Here is an 8,398-nt window from a genome sequence, read left to right as displayed (position 1 = left end):
TGCCCCTGCCATTAGCTCTTGTATATTCCCTTGGTTTTTAGTTCAGCTGATTCGCACGGCAGACCAGATTGCCGCCCCTCAGCTGAGCTAAAAAAAAACAGCTCAGCTCACCCACCAGTGTTCCAAAAGGGCTGGGTCTTTGAGCCCTGAAAGCACGTGCAAAGCATGCTTTAGGTGTGCATGCGCATGCATAGAACTACTCATAGAACTGGTAGGAAAAAATTTGGAAACCCATCATTGATCAGAAGGCAAAGAGAATTAAATTGAAACGGTATTTTGCTTTTGATCGTAATGATGATGATGATAACATAAACATTTTATGTTAGTTTACCTTTTGATAAGTTTAGACTACTACGCTACATTTTTAATATTCAAGTGGTCAACAAGACTCCTGGGCTTCTGAAAAATCTCACACTTGGCTACAACATCCATGATAATTACTTGAACAGACTTCTGACTTCAGATGCCTTGCTAGATATGCTCTCAACGGGAGAAGCCAATATTCCAAACTACGGCTGTGGAAGTAAGGACCACCTTTTGGCTCTTGTTGATGCAGCTACTGATGACATCTCCATCCAGATGTCAACATTAGGAGGCACCTACAAAGTCCCTCAGGTTTGTGTCTGTGTTTTTTTACAATTAATTTGAATGGTGTGGTAAGCTGGTCTGTGATAGATCCATCCATATGTTCACTTTGAAATTGAAGAACTGCTTATCAATGTGGCCATTCTAGGTGAAATAGTTAGAAATTGGGATTTACAGTGTTTAAGAGGCAAAGAGCAAAACAGTGATATCCTCTCATGACATCCTCATCATTGCTTTGGGTCTTCTGTTTCATCCTTGGGAGGGTGAGACTCTATGTTCAAACAAAGGGTCTTCTCTACAAAAAGAAGGTATAACAGAGATGGAAAATCGTCCTTTCAATATAATGTTAACAAAAATAATGATATTTTCAATGGTAAACATTTTAGTCCACATGCTCATTATTTTTTATCCTTAAAGTTCATCATAAATGGCTTGAAGAGCAATAAAGACCCTTGAGAGGATTTTTCTACCAGATAAAATCTTCAAAAAAAATATCCCTAATAGTGGTGTGTTCTCTATTGGCAGGTTCATCTACACATATTAATACATAATTCCAATACATATTAAAAACAGAATAAAACATAATTTACAGACCCCTTGGTCTATTAGATATTGTTGCTAAAATACTGTATATGCTAGGATCTTCTTGATTAGAGCTGAGAGTGGAGAGATGAGCAAATTATTTCTTGTTGAAGAACAAGAAGACTTTAGACAGAGTATTGGTTGACCAAGAGCAGTTAGTGTGTAATCCTCAAAGAAACTAAAACTACACAAAAGGAAGTAATGTTTCTGTCTCAAGATTCTGTCTTAGGCCCAGTGCCAAATTATTGGTATTACATTTATGGAATGTAATAAGACTCCCAAAATTCTGTCTTTTGGAAGAGACAAAATTTCAGTTAAAAACTTCTTGAATTATACAACTGACAAACTATATTAGTGTCATGCTCCTGTCGGAATCTGATTGGGTGGCTGAGCAGCTGACAGGGAGTGGGAGTGTGGCTCTGTTGGCTGTGGAAGAAACTGTAGAAAGGCACAGTCCAGCTGAGCAGAGCAGGGGAGAAGTAGAGCAAGGGAGAGGAAATTCAGAGGAAGACCCAGGCCCATCCCCTCTTCATCCTAGGGCATGCAGGGAGGAACGGAGGAGGGAGCAATGTGAATTGCATGGCTTACGGGGAAGGAAAGGACCCTGATTCCCTTCATTAGCTGCAGCTGGGAACACAGTGTTTAAAAAGGGAAGCTGCACACAGAAATTTGTTGGGAGCAAATCATGAATTATCTGGTATTGTCGAGGCTTATCTGTGTTCCCAGCATCTCCCCAGCTGTGTTTGCTTTCAAGTCTGCAATTCCTTCTCCTGTCCTGTCAAGTTAATTACTGCAGCATGGTTTGTTTGGATTTTTAGTTACAGTTTATATGTACTTTGTTTTTGGACTGAATTTCCTCAATTTAAAGACTAGAGAGTTTTTCTCCAGCTGAAGATAACCTGGACATTGGGGGCAAAGTTGGAGATAATAAAGGGACTCTTCTTGCTTGTTTGACTGTGTTGCCTTTGTGCCACACCCCGGGCCATCACAATTAGGAGCTGTGGTCTTCCAATCTCTTGTACTACAGGAGAACAAGCCAAAAAGATTGCTACAGAATTAATTCAGATCTTGAAGCATAGAAAAATATAGCCATGCTCGGTAAGGATAGCACATTGAACTGGATGAGCCATTATAAATATATTTCCAAATTGGTGAGTTTTTAAATGTTGAAATGTCTTAAGGCATTTGAGCAGCTTGACGGAATGGTTAAATATGGAAGATTTAATCAAGACTCTTATAATAAACAGACTTGTATTTGTCAGACTCCAGAGATAGACAAAACAGATCTATTATGTGAGGGAGATGGGCACTTAAGAGGTTTGATATATAAATAAATACGATAAATATTTGAATGTCAATTGTATAAGAAAGATATTGATCTCTTTCTTATACAGAGAAGGACTAGGGGAAACATAATAGCGGTCTTCCAATATCAAAGGGGCTGTCACAAAGAAGAGGGAGTCAACCTATTTTCCAAAGCACCTCAAGGCAGGACAAGAAGCAATAGGTGGAAACTAATCAAGGAGAGAAGCAACCTGGAATTAAGGAGAAATTTCCTGACAGTGAGAACAATTAATCAGTGGAACAACTTGGCTCCAGAAGTTGTGGATGCTCCAACACTGGAAGTTTTTAAAAAGATGTTGGATAGCCATTTGTCTGAAGTGGTGTAGGGTTCCTGCCTAGGCAGGGGTTTGTACTAGAAGACCTCCAAGGTCCCTTTCAACTTTGTTATTCTGTATTCTCTAATCTTTGATCAAGATTGAGCAAATAACTTGTTGGGATTCTTATATTAAAACAACATAATTCCTGTTTAATTTCACACATAATGTGGCACTTTATTTGAATGATACATTTCTGTTGAGATCTGCATATGTGGGTCTAATTGCCATAAATTGTAGGGATGATGTGCTGTCCCAGCCAGTCTATGGGAATTGGATAGTAACTTAGGAATTATGAGTTGTCCCCTTAAGGGAATGCATCATGGTAAATGTAGTTAAAGGCATCCTGGGAAATGTAGTTCATGTCACGTGGCCACATCTGTAATCCTGATTGGTCACTAAATTGACCCTCGAGGGGTTGGGGGAGGTTTCCCTCCATTCTTGCCTGGACTCATGAACTGATAGCAGCTTTTTACCGCTACGAGACAGGTTAGGAGATAACCATCTTTTACTACAAGGCAGATATACAAAGGATTGGTCATGAAAGAAGAACTTTGTCACAAACATGAGTCATGAGGATACCTGATGAACCAATGAATGTTCTTTGTTATGGACGTCTTGTTGAGTTATCTCTCTGCATCTGTACAGTTTATGAATCCATCTCTGTACAAGATACAGAAAAGTAAAAGATGAATCCTAACCCATCAGAATAAATTTGTTAATTTCGGATTTGTGATAAAGCAGTGTAATATTGAAGCCAGGAGTGAATATGCAATGTTAATCTAAACCTGCATTTCCCACCGTCTCTCTCTATGAGCTACGGAACTCTTTACATGCTGTTTGCATGTTGGAAGGGGTTCGAATTCCCCCACATGCTACAATCAAAGAGAACCCACACACCCACCCTTCTCCATTTACGCAAGAGACTTTCAAACATCCTATTCTCTGGCTTAATCTGTGTCTTCCCATTGTTGGCCAAAGCAACCTTACAGTCTGTTTGGAATTGAAGGAAGGAGCCAGGTATTCCCCGTCTATGTCTATCTCCAGTTACAAACCCTTTCCAAAATGCAATGGAAAGTTTGAGAAATCTTGCATGTATTGCTAAAAGGAAAGGCTTTGCATTGTTATGCTCTCAGCTGCTTCAAGAGGTAATAAAGGAGGCCTCTCCAGCTATTTTACAACCACTCTGGATGGTTAATTGGGGGTTATAAATCATTAGTGAAGAACCGTCTTCAAAGCAACGGAGCACATTCCTTCCCCCAAGTCACAAGGCTGATTCACGCAAGCTATTTGAACAGAATAATTCAAGGAGCAATTTCTTTTGTTTAAAAGCCTAACTTTCTTCATCACCTCCTATCTTTACTAAAAAATTAGAAGCACAACATGGCCACAGTGCATGCAACTTACTGAAGTATTTTTCCTAATGAATTTTTCCCTTCCAGCGAAATCGGCTGACACTCAACTATTAGCTTACAGCACCATCTGAAGTAGGCAATAAATTCCTTTGGGCAATCAGCAAACTTCATAGCCACGAGGCTTCCCGCCCCGCAAAAAGAGAGAAATCATACTCAAGTAAAGCAGCCTATATCTCCATCTGGTGGTCAAGAAGAAATTTACAGTGCAGTCACATAATTCTTATCATTTTTTTTCCTTTTCAAGAGTAGGCAGGAAATTCTCTCCCCTCTTTTTCCTTCCACAAGGAAGTGAGACATAAGCAACGCTGCCCACAGCTACATTTGGGCTCAAGGAGAAATTTCCCAGAATTTGATTTTTTTTTTTTACACAGTTTCTCAAATATTGACCAGAGTGTTTCTCCAATGATAACCCCCTTTGAAACTCTTGTGGACAATTTCTTCAATTTGACCAGTGATTATCCAATGTCAATCCCTTTTTTGAAACTATAGTGCACCATTTAATCAACTTAATTCAAAGGTCCCAAGAGTAATTGCAACCAAACATGGGCATAGCAACAGCATCTTACTGACCCTCTGCTGCCACCTTGTGAAGCAAGCGACCCTTATTGGCATATTTCTGTGTTCTGCCCTCAAGTCTTCAGACTACGCAACACATATTTCTGCGTTCAGCCCTCTAGTCTTCAGACTCCATAATGCAACCTCTAGTGCCCCCTTCTGTCACAAGCACACAACGCACCCTAGAAGCAGCCATACTGTGTGCTGTGTTACCATTGCCCAGACTCTGCAGTGCCACCTATGTGCTCAAGTATTAAATCCAGCAGCAATTCTACTTTCTGCTACCTGCTTGCAGCTCCCCCTAGTACTAAAAAGGGAATTGCATGGAAAACCACTAAAATTTTCCAAATTTCTCCCTTTGCCAATTTGAAGCATGGCAACTTCCTCAACCATGACAGATGTCTCTGATGTACCAGATGACCCAAATCCTCCACCCACCCTTGTTGTAAATGTGGAGCCTGGTTCCCAACAACCGCCTTTAGATGTCAAACCCTATGGAGAAACTGTGACACCTCCGAAAGCCTACGACCTCAGATAGAGTAAGAAGCTTACCGAAGCCATGGAAGAACACTTGAAGAATGATTGGCAGCAGCAATATCGCCACTACACAGACTCATGGGCGAAGCTTGAGAAGATCTGTGATGCCCCAATACATAAGCTGCCCCCTGAGAAACTCTGTACATTGCTACATGATCTAGATGCCCTTTTCGCATGGTGGAGATGCAGCGAAAACAACCTCAAGTCCCTCCAGTCAAAACTGGGTGACTCCAAACTCCTAACACACATCCAATACTTCAAGGAGTTTCACAAGGAATGTGAAGACAGTGTCGAGGAAAGCAAGACAGCCCTCCAGGCAGAGCTCCACAATGCACTTCAGCAGGGAGTAGCATAAAGGGAGCAGGCCACCTCCAACATAGCTCCTTGATCACATGTGTCTTCTTCCCTCCATTCTAAACCGGCTAGATCACAGGCAGGTTCTAGTGTCTCATGCCAATTCTTTGCTGCTGGCTCCCAGCATCCTTCCAGAACATCCTCCCATCATAGTGGTGCATCTCAGGCCTCCAAAGCAGCAAGTTATGCTGAACGAGCTGTGGAAGCCCAAGTTGAAGCTGCAGCAGCAGAGGCAGATTTACATATTATGACAGAGGTGGTACGGCAGAAAGCAGAAATGGCCAAACAACAAGCAGAAATAGCCAAAACTCAGGCCCAGGTCGAGTTACTCGAGTGACAAAGAGAGACGGCAGTGAAAACAGCACAGGCCACAGCATGGCAGAAGGTGGCCAATGCTGCCTCCCTCAACTTCGACCTTGACGAGTTGGGAGAAGAGAGCCCAGATACATGGGTCAAGGTCTATGTGGATGAGCAGCACTCGCTACAAAATGATCAGCTGGAACCACCTCAGTTGCCTAACAGTCTCCCACAACCAGAGAAGCAGAGGGATGAACCTTAACCACAGACTCTACACTTATGCAACTGATGTTGTATGACCTAAAGTATGAGATTCACTTCCCACCAACAGCAAACCTTACCCAAGTGATGCTGTACATACTAAGGTCCGAGATTCTCTTCCCAGCACCAGCAACCCTACTCCAACGTCTCATGGCCTGCCAGGTGAGCAAATTAGCCCACCAGTGCTCACAACAACTTTTCAACAAGTTGACCTGTAACCAATCACAATTGCTACACTCAATCCTCAGGCTAAAGAGTTCTCACCACAACCACTAAAGAAATTTGACACACAGCATGGAACCTACACCCAACCTCAAAAGGTACTACTTACATATGTGAGGGCAGATACCGACCTCCTCATAAAGTACTCTCTGGTGAACCACATACCGTCCACAACACATGCCCTTGAGCCAGAATGCCACTCCTACAATGACATCATATGAAGAGATGACTTGCCCTCACAGCGAAGTAACAGAGAACCGTCACTAAGTTGTGGAAGGTTAGTCTTAGCAGCCAGTGGTGTGCACAAATTCAATGACAAGCCAAGCAGAGAATACCTACTATGGAAGTCTATTTTCACGAGTACCGCCCAAAGCGAACAGCTGCTTCCCAGTGAAGAACTTAAATTTCTGTTGGCATGGCTAGGACCACAGTCTAGCTACATGGTGAAAAACATTTACACAGGCTTACTTAATGACCCAGACATTGTTCTAAAACGAGCATGGGATGCTTTGAACCGGAAATATGGTGAAGACACATTGATGGAATACTCGCTCCTAGAACAACTTTACAATTTCCCGTGTATCGCTATCCACAAAACTCGAAAACTAGAGGACTTTTCCAACATCCTTACGAAGCTGCGAACAGCCAAAGAATGTTCTGACTTACCAGGACTGGCTTGCTTTGATCTCTTCATAACGCAAGAAGAAATCATCGCCAAACTCCCAAAAGAAATATTAGAACGATGGATTGTTTTGTCTGACGCCTTTCTGGCTGCAAACCGCAGACGAGACCCACCCTTTGCCTTTCTCCAAGAATTTGTCTTCTGGCAAACAAAGTCCTGCAACAGCTTCAGAAATCTTTGCCTCAGACGCAGAGTTTACCAACCTAACAGAGACCACTACTGCAATTCTGGACCTCTCCAGCCTCTACTGCACATCTCTACAGATCATCACCAAATGTCATCACATAACACCGAGATCGACTCCTCATCCACACACTGTTGGGGAGAGGCCTCATCAGATACAACCCAATTTATATCTACTACTTCAATGAGAAACCAGTTTTGTCCTATGCACCACACACGTCACTCGCTGAACAGCTGCACTGGGTTTGCAGAGAAATCACTGACCCAAAGAAAAGAGTTACTAAGGGAGTACCAATACTGCTACAAGTGTTGCGAATCCAAACATTCGCCCAAATACTGCACAACCAAAGTGCAATATAACATCTGCAAAAGTGACCAGAACCCGACTGCGCTGCATCCAGATGCCGAGCCACCACGGCAGATACCTCGTAACCCTCCTTCAGACAAGGAGCCACAATGTAACACAAAAGCATGTAGGGCTCCTCGGCAGACTGACAAACCACAACCAAAACCAAGCATGAGTGTCAACTGCACAGCACTGTGCACCGACTCACCACACCCTTGTTTGTGTCTTCCCATCTGCTTATCCAAAGTATACCCTGAAGGACGCCCTGAAGACACTGAAAATGTACGTGTGGATAGACACTCAAAGCACCTGTACCCTCATTCTTCGACCTCTTTGAGGTGCAACAGGCCAAACTTCCCTTCACTGTATCAACATGCAATGGACCAAGAAGCATGACAGGGAGGAGAGCTATTGGACTCTGCATAGAGTCATTGGATGGAAGTACCCGATTCCCACTACCACCCGTATTTGAATGCGATGGGATACCGAATGACCGCAGTCAGATCGCAACACCTGAGGTCATAAGCAGCATACCTCACCTACAGCACCTTGCTCATCACTTTCCCGCTCTAGATCCGGAGGCTGATATCCTACTCCTGCTGGGAAATAATGCCCCATGCGCCTTTCTCTTCTCCGAGTCAGTCGGCAGCCCTGTAGATGACCCAGTGGCCATCAAATCTCCACTTGGAAGGGGGATAGTAGGAATTGTCAATGATGCCCA

General features: G+C 43.0%; 1 protein-coding gene and 1 long non-coding RNA gene across 2 annotated transcripts in view; one reads left to right on the top strand and one right to left on the bottom strand.

Moving 5' to 3' along the window:
• LOC148128651 (uncharacterized) overlaps positions 1-610 on the top strand; it is a 2,289-nt gene extending 1,679 nt beyond the window's left edge. Inside the window, exon 3 of the long non-coding RNA XR_015746211.1 lies at positions 327-610. This is a non-coding gene — a long non-coding RNA (uncharacterized LOC148128651). The remainder of the gene's footprint in view (positions 1-326) is intronic.
• Positions 1-8,398, bottom strand: part of LOC148128650 (vomeronasal type-2 receptor 26-like) — a 62,138-nt gene that overhangs the window by 38,851 nt on the left and 14,889 nt on the right. The window lies entirely within an intron of this gene.

This window comes from Notechis scutatus, unplaced genomic scaffold, assembly GCF_049901735.1.
Source record: "Notechis scutatus isolate UNSWTSFEM ecotype Mainland unplaced genomic scaffold, rNotScu1.2 NSCUCTG36, whole genome shotgun sequence".
Taxonomy (NCBI): domain Eukaryota; kingdom Metazoa; phylum Chordata; class Lepidosauria; order Squamata; family Elapidae; genus Notechis; species Notechis scutatus.
This window is presented reverse-complemented; position numbering and strand designations above follow the sequence as displayed.